Genomic DNA, 13,642 nt, shown 5'->3' with positions numbered 1-13,642 from the left:
ACGGCCCGATTCTGATGCTCACAGAGCAAGTTATAAGGGGAGCTCAATTAATGACTTAGCTAAATATGTTTACCTAATTATTTTGCAAAGAACATAAGGATGATTTGTAAAAATGATACCGGAAGAGGTGGTTTTTAAAAGAGAAGAAATACAGTCTTGACACGAATACAGGACATCTACTAAAACATGTAACACTAAAATATTTCTTACAGGGTTTCCCAAATACTCAGAAAATGGGCAAATAAGAGAAATACAGTGACCAAGAAAAAGTCTTTTGAAAAGTAGTGTGCCTTTTGAACATATTTAAGACCAGTTACGATGGTCTTATCTTCTCGGGGGTCCCCATTTCCCCGAACCCCACCCCAGACCTCGCCCCAGCAGCTGCCTTGGAAATTCAGACTGAAACCAAGAAACCTGCATCCCAAACCCGCATCCCAGCCCTGGGCAGAGCCTGGTGCTGAGCTGACTGCCAACGCCCTGAGCTCCAAGACTGTCTAAGTCTGGGAAGTGCCCTTCTGATGCCCATGATGTGGAGTGACATTCAGGGACTGTATCTAGTTTCTGGATGGTTTATCTGCCTACAGAGGGCTGGCTTGTAATTTATCAAAGTGAGGCACGATGGTAAATGGAGTCATCGTAGACCTGAAAAGAGGGAAGGGGAAAAAGCAGACATTTCTGAGCGCCCATATGAACCATACATCATATTCATTCAACCTCTCTTCTCCCACAAGCCCTTGCGGGTAAACACTATTGCCATTTGCAAAAGGAGAAATGGAGGTGCGGAAAGGCTAGGTAAATTGTCCAAAATCCTTCGGTCAGAAAATGGCAGGTCCAATCAGGATCTGAATCCGGGTCTTTTTGGCTCCAAAGAGCATGCTTATCTAGTAAACTATACAGAAAAGCACACTTCAAGATAAATTCAACGGTAAGGAAAAATAAGAAATTCAGTCTCACACACTCATACTTGAAATGTAAGAGGTCACTTTTAGTGCCCTTTAGTTCCTGATGAATGTACATACTGGTTTGGGAATCTGGTGAATATACGTTTTCTCTAGGCCTGAGGAGTGATTTGGGCCTGTGGTGACATTGGCACTTGCAACCCTAGCATTTATATGTTTTAAAAAAGAAACAGCTTTAAGGCTTCTTGATTCTTACAAATGAGGAACCAAACACATAAAAGGCCTAAATGTTCTGCCCAAAGTCCCAGCGTGAGATTTCTGCCAAGCCAGCATTTGCCCTAAGATCTGACCCAGGATCTACTGTTCTTTCCATTACAAAATGCTGGGTCCCCCACCCCGGTTCTGGAAAAGGCTGTAACTATTAGTTATCATAAGAACATTGTACGACAATGAGAATGTCATTAAAATCCTCTCAAATATTAGCACATTTAATTTCACCTTAAATAGGAAAGCCATTGTATGCGTTTATACCAGTTTTGTTTTTAAAAAATAAACAAATGGCTACAAGGAAAAGACAAAGTTAGGTGAGCTTATTTAAGCAAAGTAAAATTTGGATTTATTGGTAAAAATTCCAGGTGGCTCAGATTTAAAATATATCTGATGTAAAAGATCAATACATCATGACATGAGAAAACTGTTACTGATTCTTTATGTGCCTCCAATTTGATTGCTTCGGCCTCCAAACAAATAAATGGAAGTTCCAGAAACCTATTAGTATGATAATAAAGCTTGCTCCTGGAAGTGTACAATCTCTGTGATTGGAGGAGAGCCAACAAATAAACAAACAAACAAACATCCCTGTTAAGATCTGCTCTATATTTCAATAAAAGATCATTTGAATTAATTATAAAATGTAAAATTGTAAAGAATTTCAGAGTAATCAGATTGCCTTTGGTTTCTCTCTGTCTCTACAGAAATCCATTTCTATCCATCTTAAAGGCTAACAGCTCCTATCTTTTAACCCATTGTTACTATTTTGGTTTATGTTTTTATTCAGTATTCCAATTTTTTAACATCCAAACCTAATGAGCTTCTGGTTATTATAATCTATTACTACCCAAAACACAGGGAGGACGGTGCGTTCTTTTATAGATAGAAAATAATACAGCTGGTAGGAATATGTTTATTAATCAAGTAGAGAAAATAGAAATATATAAAAATATATAGATAACACATAGACAAACACATACACACATATATACACATTCATATAACATACTTCAACATCTGAAATGCTTTTGCCTGTATTCTTTATCTCCCATCCAGTTAAAATCAAAGTAGCGTAATAATTTTAAAGAGCATTTTCTTATTACGAATACATATTGTTCCTGTCACAGTAATGAAATAAAATTAGAACAGTGATGACAAACCAGCTGGTAATAACTCAATAATCTATTTAAAGTGAAAGTATTCTTTCCTAGAACTTAGTACCACAAAACCACTCATGTTTCATGGACACAGATGATATAAAATACTGATTGCAAAACAAAAATGGGTAAGAGTTTTATATATATCTCCATGCAAATGGGGTTCCCGGATTTTTATATATTCCATTTACTCCGTTGAGGCCAGGCACATAATTCAGATGCAGAACTCTATCCCTGTGAACTAAATGAATTCTGTTATAATGGAGAGATGAGACTCGAAAAAATTGCTTACAATTGCACAGACAGGTGACAAAGAGAGCTAAGTCTAAATTAAGATGTTGGCTATGAGCTTTCCAATAGGACCTTGACATGATTGTTGACCTACTCATGACATGATCACACCAGGACGGATTTGGAATTCTATTAGTATTACCAGAGGAAAAAAAGTCAAGGAGTCATCAAGAAAACAAATCTATATCTTCTACTCCATCAGCCAATTACTGTTGTTAAAGTGGAATTAGATGGGTATTGACAATGCGAAGGGGATAAGGATTAAGCAGATGACTGAATATATCGCAAGAGTGGTGATCAGAGCTTGGTTGTTTTAGCGCTGTTTTGTTTTATGCTGCACACGGTTTTTAAAAATTCTAAAATAGAAATGTGCAAAGAAGATTAATTACTATTAATATCATGCCTGAGAAGATACAAATAATATATTTGCTAATTGGATAATGCACACATATTTTCATATAACGTACTACTTTACACAAGTATATATTCAACAGCTTAGCAGAGATTTAATAGAAATTTGCACCTTTCTATAAATAATGTTCCCCTGGAAGATTAAATAAAATGTTTTTTTAATTGTTAATATTTTAAGGCAGAAAATTTCCCAACTGCGTTTTGAAAACTATATCTTCTCTTAAAAAGTAAAATAATAAAACTCGACTGATCACGACACTAAAACACTTCTCTTGCTCAAGGAGGCAGTATGATGATGTAGCTGAGAGCATGACCTCTGACTTTTAGAGAGACCTACTTTCAAGGCTGGGCTCTGCCATTTGATGTAGTTCCATGACCTTGAAGAAATTACTTAACCTATGTCTTAATTTCCCAATCTATGGAACTGAGATATAATACCCACGCCGTATGGTTATTGTGAGGAGTAAACGAGAATGCTTGTGGAAGAAAGTGAGCATAGTATTCAATTATTAGTTTTTGTTATTATAAAATATTAGTGCTATATTTCTATTGAAGTGAGCCAGATATTTTGTCTACAGATAAAACTCTGTTTTGTTTCATGGTGATTTGGAGGTACTAAGTGGCCAAAGTCAAGGACCCCATAAAAGTACCAGTTATCAATGCCCAAGTACTACATAAAAGCTGGTTTTACTTTACACTACAGCCCCACTCTGCCCCCCCCCCCCAAAACAATTACAAAGCATCAGGCAGATTTAATTTAACAGTGGAAGAATTACCATCATGACACAATACCATCAAGACACAAAAAATAGAAATATTTCCTCCATAGCTTGATTAGTTCACTAAATCCTGGTTAAAGTTTCTGGTACCATTTTTTGCCATTTTCTTCTTGGATCCAAGTTTCATCCATTTACACAATGACTGTGTTTCACTGACTGAAAAACACTGTCACCTTCCTCTTATCACACAATTCACATATTTTGATATTAAGTACATTCATCAGAGCTTTTGTCTTTTAAAGTCAACTTTAGATAATAAATAATAGACATGAGTATATATATGCCGGTCTAAAATATCTACATGAAATTGCAATCTATTGAGAAAGTCAATGAACTTGGATTGGCATCACCTGGGGCTACTAATTTCTGTATTCTGAGTGTGCGAATGTAGAATGAGTGATCCTCTCATCCATCCTATGTACATGATAACTGATACTCTGCGTTAGTCAAAATGTGCAAAGTTTTCACTTAGAATAGCAAAAAGTAAGTGCTTTTTTTTTTTTATATGCACACTTGGAAATTATGGTGAATTATGCCTAAAGCTTTTAAACCCTCACAAAATTTTTTATTTCCAATAAACGGAGTTAACTTAGCTTCACAGACTGATTTTTTCAAAGGTATAGATAGATATTCTCCTACTTAAAATTTACCAAAAAAAGGTTTATAAAGGAACATGACTTAGTTTTGTGATTCAAATAAAATTCAAACAATAATATATTTTATAATATACAAGAAAACTAAAAAATACATTGTTTTGAAAAACAGTAGCAAAGGATGCCAAGAATGTAATAAGTAGTGACAAGGTTTCCAATGGCAATTCATTCAAGAGAAAGAAATCACTAAGAGATATGAAAATGTGTTATTGAAATTGTAGTGCTATTTTCAGAGTAAAATTCTAATCAGCAATAGAAAAGCAGAGAGCTGCCCAAACACAGACAAGAAAATAGCTCGAGCAAATCTAATAAATTTAACTCACCCTGCCAGATCTTTTCAACTTATTGAAAAATTCACTTGACTTAATATTGACACAGGGACGTGTAAATCAATACAATCAGAATGAAAGATATATTTTAATTTAAAAATGTTCAGACTGCAGCTGTAAAATCTATGCAGCTAGCACATAAAAATCATCAAGGGTTTGAATGTTGAGACATAATATTGGGGCTAGCCAGCATTTAAAGGGGAATGCCAAATACTACATTTTCAGCATTAACTTTTTTATTTTTTTCATGGTACTTATAAGGCAGTCTTTACAAAATTTACTGAAAGATATTTCTCAGCACCACATCCTAGTAAGCTGAATTTCACTGAGAATCCATCAAAGCCTGCAACCAGGGCACCACCTACCTGCTGTTTATAAAAAGTCCTATTTTTATATACAACTAGCAAGCTAGTGTGATCTTCCCAAATGCAATGAGAAAAAGAAATGCAGGTACCCCCTAATCTCAGCGCCTTTCCATGCAGTGGGAAGCCTCAACGACGCTATCCCACATGGTAGCCACCAGCCATACGTGGTATCAAATGAAGATGTATGCAAAGTATAAAAATCCACAAAAGTCTTTAAGTGCAAAAAAAGTGTACAATATCTCAATCATTTTTGCTACAATAAGTTTACACATTTTCAAGGTATCTATATAATAAAAGCCTAAGGGACCGTTACTGCGGATCGACCAGAAAACCAGTCGCTATGATGCTCACCGACCACCAGGGGGCAGACACTCAATGCAGGAGCTGCCCCAGGTGGTCAGTGCACTCCCACAGGGGGAAAGCTGCTCAGCCAGAAGCCGGGCTCATGGCTGGCGAGTGCAGCGGTGATGGCGGGAGCCTCTCCCACCTCCACGGCAGCGCTAAGGAGCAGCGAGCAGGCAGGTGGTAAGCAAGGGGTCCCGGACTGCAAGAGGGCGCAGGCTGGGCTGAGGGACCCCCCCCCCACCCACACACACACACAGTGTATGAATTTCGTGCACCAGGCCTCTAGTAAAACCAGAAGTAACCAAGTGTTTAATTTGGCCATCATAGTATCTTCTGATGTTTTGAATTTGAATGCCTGCAGCTAGGGAATGCCTTCTCTAATTTACAGCTACATCCCCAACACCAAGCTACCTCTCTCTCTCTCTCTCTCTCTCTCTCTCTCTCTCTCTCTCACATACACACACACACACACACACACACACACACACACACACACACACGCATACACATTATCGGCTTGGCCCTGAAGGCATTTGAGCTTTGAGTTCCTGAAGCAAATGAGCACTAACAGTTCCGTTACAGTTCACAAGTCCTAGTACATACCTTGGTCCACCTTATCCTTTACTGTCCCTGCTTTAGGGATGAGGAAACAGAAGCTCAGTGAGTGACTCCTCCAAGGTCACACAGCTGGGAAGTCATGGCTTTGTGGCCAGCTGCTCTGACTTCCGGTCCCGAGCCTTTTGCTTGCACAACACTGGGAGAGGCTAAAGCAGGGTTCTGGGAGGAGTGGAATGATGGGAGCGAGGCCTTCGGGCCTGGAAGTTTTCACATAAGGGTTTAACTGAGATGCATTTTGATGAATGGACAAGGTTTCCACAGACTGACATGAAGGGTGGTGTTTCAAAAGGTGAAAATCGTGGGGGCAACGGGGCAGAGGCTGGGAGTGCCAGGCACCCTCAGGATGCACCGACCAGCGAGAGCCAGGCCAGGAGGAAGGAAGTGGCAAGACCTGGAGCAGGAAGAACAGGTTGAACCTTCTCTGGTGAACCAAGCGAGGGCACCAGTAGACAAAGTTAGAGGTCAAGAGGGTGACGAGAATCACATTAGAAGAACTGATGACAGTGCGAAAGAAAGTAGAGAGAGGAAGACTGAACAAGAATAGTCATGTTATGTCAGTGGCTTAGAGGACTGTGGTGGTGGGGGGTATGTAGATTACTAATTGATCTCCTTAAAAATACCCATTTGGATTGAAAAATAGTAAACTTGACCTGGCAACCCCTAAAACTAGTTAAAACTAGTTAAAAACAAAGATTCAGTCTCTAGAATGAGTTAACATTCAACTAGAAAGATTAGAGAGGCAGGGGGGACAGACAGACACACTGGACCGGGAATCGGCAGAGTGACCCTGCCTCAGCCTCTAGGTATGTCATCTTGTTACTCATCTTGTCAGAATCTTCATTTCCTCCTTTGAAAGGTGGGTATGACAAGCCTGTTGTCCTTCCCAAAAGTGAACACTGCCAGACCAAGGTGACATTACAGTTATTGTTAAAATTCCTCCTAACAGCCTGGCCAGAGTGGCTCAGTGGTTGAGGGTTGACCTATGAACCAGGAGGTCACAGCTGGATTCCTGGTTGGGGCACATGCCCAGATTGTGGGCTCAGTCCCCATTGTGGGGTGTGCAGGAGGCAGCTGATCAATGATTCTCATCATTGATGTTTCTATCTCTCTCCCTCTCCCTTCCTCTCTGAAATCAATAAAAATATATTTTTTTTAAAATCCTCCTAACTGACAGGAATAGAGAAAAACCATAAACACTTAAGCAATAAATTGACTGTATCATTAACCAATGTTTACAAAACCACTAGAGGAATACCTCTTAAAACGCTTTATCAGTATTTTAAAAGAAAGGCGTAAGCATGTGGTTGATCATTTCTTATTTATTTAAGAGCATGATTTGATTTACTTTCATAGTCAATGTGATAGGAAAACCAAATTAGAAAGTACACATAAGTCAGAGATTGTTTTTAACGTTTTTACAGCTAGCTAAATTTATTAAAGCCTATAATGTGTTAATATAGAAATTAATTTGCTAAGTACAAATGAGTAATATACTTTATATTCAAGAATCCATAGATCAAAAAAATTAATAAGTTCAGTTTCATAAAAAGAAACACTATTTTTAGATGAACAAGTAAGACCCGTAATTCATGTCTGATCTTTGCCTTAGAAAACATCTGTTTTCTTCACTGAGCAGTTACCCCAATTAATGAATTCCATATTGGCTATTCTAGCTATATAAATTGCCCTTTTTAACTGCTAAATTAATCATATGGCATTATATATTAGCAGCAACACAAATTTGTCCATGAGTTACAGATTTGATTCAAATTAATGCCACCTTCATTTCTAACAGTATCCGTTCTGAAAATCAATCTTAGAATTTCAGTTGCTATAATATAAAAAGTATAGACTTAAAACCAAGTCTTAGAACGTGTTGACTGCAATCGCACTTTTATTAAATTTGTCGGAAAGTAAACTGATTTTCACATTCACTCCTTAAAAGCACAGTAGAGGTGGAGATGGGGGAAAAAAAAAAGAAATACCCATCTGACTTCACTGTGGAATAAGTAAAGAAAGGTATAAAAGGAAAATGACAAGAGTCAGTGCTCATCATACAATACTTGAAAAATGTACTTTAATTCTAATGATCATAACTAAGAACCAAGATGGAGAAATGCTCATGTGTGATGTATTTAACTAAAAAATAATGACTGCATTCCATATCATGGTATGTGGTGAAAAGCCAATCTGGTTTCACACTTAGGATACATTTGAAAAGAACGACCTGAAAATGTACAGAGAGGGATTTAAAAATTAACAGTGTAGCTGGAGATTAATAAGGGAAAGACCTGTGTGGGAGACAGAATGGAACGGAATATTTGTGTTTCCTTTGAATGTCACTATCAACAGAAAATAAAAGCAGGCTCCCCACAGGATCGATAGCGGATCCTAATTCAAATGAGTACTTACCCTTCCTTGTAACAAGCACGTGAAATGATGGCGCTACCCATGTATCTCTGGCAATAATCACCTAAGAGCCTCCTAAGTGCTTGTTTTATGAATCCGGCCCTTTCTCAAGAAGGGACGCCGAAAAGTCTTTTAAGCTCCTTCTGAAAAGAATTGACTGGATTGCACTTAAGTTCAAGGGTATTAAAATGTACAGAGGAGAGTGAAAAGGGTGCTCGGTTATAGATTTCAACTTCTTAACTAGAAGACTGACTCAAAATAGATTTTCTAATTTACAATGAATCAAGAGAGAAAACATTCGACCATAGCGAAAGTGGCGCAAATGTATCAAAAACCAAATGAATAAACATTTGAGGAGATTTATTATTAGGAATTGCAATAAATTTCGGAAAGATGAATTGATTTTAGTTAAAAGGTATAACTGACAATTTATTGGGCGGGAAGATGCATTATTTTCCAATTGTTATCCATCTCCAGTAAAACTGATTTGTGTCCTATTGTATTTTATGGAAAAGGAGAGAGCAACTTTCAGGGATTTAGATTAAATGTAGTAATCATAACCAGGCACTGTGAACTATATATCTACTATTAAAGAAGATTTTTGACATTTAATTCTGTAGCAATATTTTGGCTCTGTACCACTCTTCCTAAATCCAATTCCTGCTCCAGTTGGCAGACTTCTTGCTTTTAATTTTATGAGGCTTAAAGTAGCGTTTAACCACCCATGCGGTAAATAATGCCGGATTAGAAATATTTAGTGTTTTGTTTCCCTTTCAAGAGTGGTAATCCATCAAATCCAAAAATGTTCTCTAAAATTTTTCTATATTTTTGGCAACCTCTAATATATGATATCATAAAAACTATAAAATTAAATAAAATGCCTTACATAGCCAGAATAGATGGGCTTTTCTAAAGAATGGCATTAACCTAAAAGGGCAGGTAAAAATTACTTTGAATCGGAAACATAAGAGTCCTTGTTGAGAAACAGACAAAAAAAAACAAACAAAAAAACGGATTAAAACATGATAGTTGATTAGACTCTTTTAATTTTATTCCTTCCGGTAACAGATCTTAGTTAAGTGTGCAAATAAATTTCTAAGCAGTTTAACCATTTAATATCCACCGAAATCACATACTATTGCAGGGCAAAAAATTAGAGTTATGCAGGAAAACAAGTATTGAACATCTGAATATACTCGGTACTTGGCTAAGTGCTCCATGAATATAAAACTAAAGTTTAAGTTTAGTACCTCATGTATGCACACTTGCTCCCAACAAACAAATTTAACTCGTAATTTTTTCATAAAGGGAGGCACAAAACATAATGAACTGATTAACCTACTGAAGTTAATATTTCTAACTATAATTCTGATTAATTGTAAAACATTTTGCTATTTACATGTGAGCTTAGGAAAACTGTAATTAAAAAGTATATTGTTAGTAAATCAAAATAAATACCAGAAAACGGACTTCAAACAAAATCAAATTCCAATTCTTTTTAATTTTAATGTACATGAAATGTTCATTTTAGTTATTAATGAATCCCAATTATTACAATAATCACACTATAACTGCATTCAGTAGTCTGAGATATATCAAAGTAATAAAGTAACCTGTCAAATGAATAATTACCTATATTTAATCTATAGATAAAACAAATGGCCCAGAAATGAGTAAAGTCTGTAATTCACTCAAGACACATGGATGCCATACATTAATGGTTAGAACATCTAATGTCTTCACACACATTCATATCTTCATTCTCCCTTTTAACCAAGTTTATGATTACAACTGTTTGAAAATTAGTGTAGGTCCTCATACCATCTAAATGAAATGATTACCTACCAGAAATAAGACATGCAATCTAAAAAGATGTGTGCGTGCGCGCGCACGCACGCGTGTACAGGCCCCTTTTCAATCAAGTGCCTGCTTTGCCCTTCACAGTGCTGTGCTGTGAGCTGAGAGCGATCTGGGGAGACTCAGGAAGAGTGAGCGCTCATCCTGTCAGCTAGACAGCCAGCCTCTGTAGGAAGCACTCCAATGGGAAGTCAAGGCATTTCAATAATAAGCATCAGCCACAACTACGCAATAAGATGTTCATAGTGTACTAGTGACATATAGGGGGCCCCAAAAAATGTATACACACACTGTGAATAATTATAAAAACAGTGTTTATGAAAATATATTGCATTTTCTCCCAGCCGGCGTGGCTCAGTGGTTGAGTGTTGACTATGAACCAGGAGGTCTCGGTTGGATTCCTGGTCAGGGCACATGCCCAGGAATCTCATCATTGATATATCTATCTCTCGCTCTCTCTCCCTTCCTCTCTCAAATCAATAAAAATATATTTTAAAAAATACATTGCATTTTCAAAATTGACCTATCAGCAGTTAAAGTGTGTATACACATTTTGGAGACACCCTATATATAACACATACAATAATTTTTTGAGGAAACAGGATGACTCTGAGATTTCATTCAATCAAGGAATGAGTTCGATTACTTTGTATTTCCTAAAAACAGTCAATTCCAAAAGGCTGGGCATACACCAGTGTTTTTAAGAAGCTCTATGAGGAAGCAGGATTAGGAAAACGTTGTAATATTAATGAATGTTCCGCACATACCATGTGCTAGGAACCACCGGGTATGACATGTTCTTGGGGTTACTGGATAAACATGAGCAGAGAAATAACAGTATCAAATAGGAAGGTTACCCATGCATGAGTTCAAAAGAGGCAGGGAGGGTAGGTGTGATGTAATTTCAGAAGATGTGTGAAGAGTCAGGGAAGGTTTTGAAGAAAAGGTACAGAACTTGAACTGCTCTTGGAAAGAGATAAATTGCACAGTAGGAAGAGGTTGTGCACCACTGTGAGCAAAGATACAGGATAAGGATTACGCTGAATACGGGACCGCTGCAGGAGGCGTGGTAAGCTTGTAAGTAACTACTCCAGGGCAGCGATAGATGGAACTGGAAAGAAGGGGCTCATATGACAGATCAGGAAGGAAACAGGACTCAGAGTGCCGGAGGACAGAGAACACAGACAACTAAAATGAGAAGTAAAGAGTGGACATCCTGCTAGGATCAGGGCTTCCCTTCACAAATATCAGTCTCTTTTCTCGCTCCCTTTCCCAATTAATTTTTACTAACCAAACTGGAAGGTACCGGAGGACAAAGACACATCATACTCAGTTTGTGCTCCCCGCTCTTCCCACCCCGAAATCATCATTAGCTGTGTATAGTACAACTGACCCGAGAAAGCTATGGCTGAAAACACAGTTAAGCAGGACATCAAGTTTCTGAGTGACCTTCATCCACCCACAAGATGATGTAAAATACTCCGTTAAAGTAATTTCTTCTAAAACATTAGAAGAGTCTATCAGAGATATATGTAAATGACATGGAATGAGATGAAATCTTAGTAATACTGTATTGTTTTTAAAGATTATTTCTAGATTACCAAAAATCTCTACACATCTGGAAGCCCTCAAAAAGACTAAGTACACGCTATTAACTATTCCTACAATAATACTGCAACTTAAAGAGAAACACACCTACAAGTTCAGAACTGTATTGACCTGGAACACTATAATGGTGAATTGCCTATCACCAATTGTCAGACTTAAATGGGAAGTTCTAAGAAAAAGATGCCATATATAATACTGTTATATAGCACAAGTCATCACTTCTTTGGTATATAAAGAAATCATCAAATTTCTACCTTACTCCTCCACTAAACAGGGGTCAATATTTTAGACAATTGAGACTTAACAAAAACTTTACACGTTTATTGGCTTACAATATGTATAAATACCTGTTGGCATGTGTCTCTGGTTTGTCATGGACAAACAGACAACAAACATCTGGTTGGCATTCGCTACCTGTAGCGCAGGGAACCCCTTTCATTTACGGCTTCATTGTGAATTCTGTTGCTCAAATGACCTTCAGCTGGAGGATTTGCAGGTGACTTCCATATAGAAAGCACTTGTTCAATATTATTTGGAAGTATTCTACCCATCATTGATTTTGAACTTTTCTGATATTAGCTATCTGACAGAACTGAAGGCAAATTAGAAGACTGAGTTTATAGACCATCAGAAGAATTCCATCGGCAACATAAAAGGCAGAAAACCTGAGATGAGTCTCCGAAAAAAGTGAAATGTTTGCAGCATTCCCATTTCCTCTATTTTGATGGGGGGAAAAAAGAAAAAGAATGGGGCCTCTAGCAATGTCACCACCCCTTTAAGACACAAAAAGGAAAAGGGGTCTTCAGTATCCACCGGTGGACTCAAATGATGACCATCAGCAGTCTTAATAAAAACAGCATTTTAGAACATACATCAGAGGTTTCTTAGGATATAAACTGTTTTTAAATGATAAGCGTAATCTTTATTAGAAGTATTTTCTAAAAAAAACTCAAATGTTTGCAAATTCAATGTTTTGAAAGAGATTCATTAAAAAGTCCATAGATTATTTCCAAAAAAAAAACTTAAAACAAGCCATTTCTTGACTAATAACCTAAGAATTTGCCTGCAAATACTAAAGTGAAAAAAAAAAAATAAGAGGAAGAAAACATGGTATCTCATGCATTTTAAAAAATGTAATAAAGTCCTGACCGGTGTGGCTCAGTCTCTTGCACTGAAAGGTCACTGGTTCGATTCCCAGTCAGGGCACATGCCCAGGTTGCAGGTTTGATCCCCGATCGGGGTGCTTACTGGACGCGGCCAATTGGTGTTTCTCTCCCACATCCATGTTTCTCTTTCTCTCTTCCTTTTCCTTCCTCTTTCTCTAAAATCTCTTTTTTTAAAAAACCATATTAAAATAAGAAGAAAAGTAATTTTTTAAAAAATGTAATAGAAAGACTGGTTACCCTGTACAATATTTAAGTAGCCACAAAAACAGAATGACTGGTACAATATTATAATGTTAATTGCAGAACATACATTATGATTAAATGTAAAGGGGAAAACCAAAACAGTATATAAATATTTGGCACCTGTCTTCTTGCTTTAGCTCTGATGTTATAAACAAGTGGCCTTTTTGTGGTTTATTTGGTGCCACGTTTTTCACACTTTTGTGATTTTCTTTTTTATCCTCACCCAAGAATATTTGTTTCCA

General features: G+C 37.2%; 1 protein-coding gene across 1 annotated transcript in view; it reads right to left on the bottom strand.

The window, feature by feature from the left end:
• GPATCH2 (G-patch domain containing 2) overlaps positions 1-13,642 on the bottom strand; it is an 86,298-nt gene that overhangs the window by 57,206 nt on the left and 15,450 nt on the right. The gene's annotated exons all lie outside the window — the stretch shown is intronic.

The sequence above is a fragment of the Eptesicus fuscus genome, chromosome 24 (assembly GCF_027574615.1).
Source record: "Eptesicus fuscus isolate TK198812 chromosome 24, DD_ASM_mEF_20220401, whole genome shotgun sequence".
In the NCBI taxonomy this organism is placed as follows: domain Eukaryota; kingdom Metazoa; phylum Chordata; class Mammalia; order Chiroptera; family Vespertilionidae; genus Eptesicus; species Eptesicus fuscus.
The sequence above is the reverse complement of the archived record's forward strand: the minus strand, read 5'-3'. Positions and strand labels throughout refer to the sequence as shown.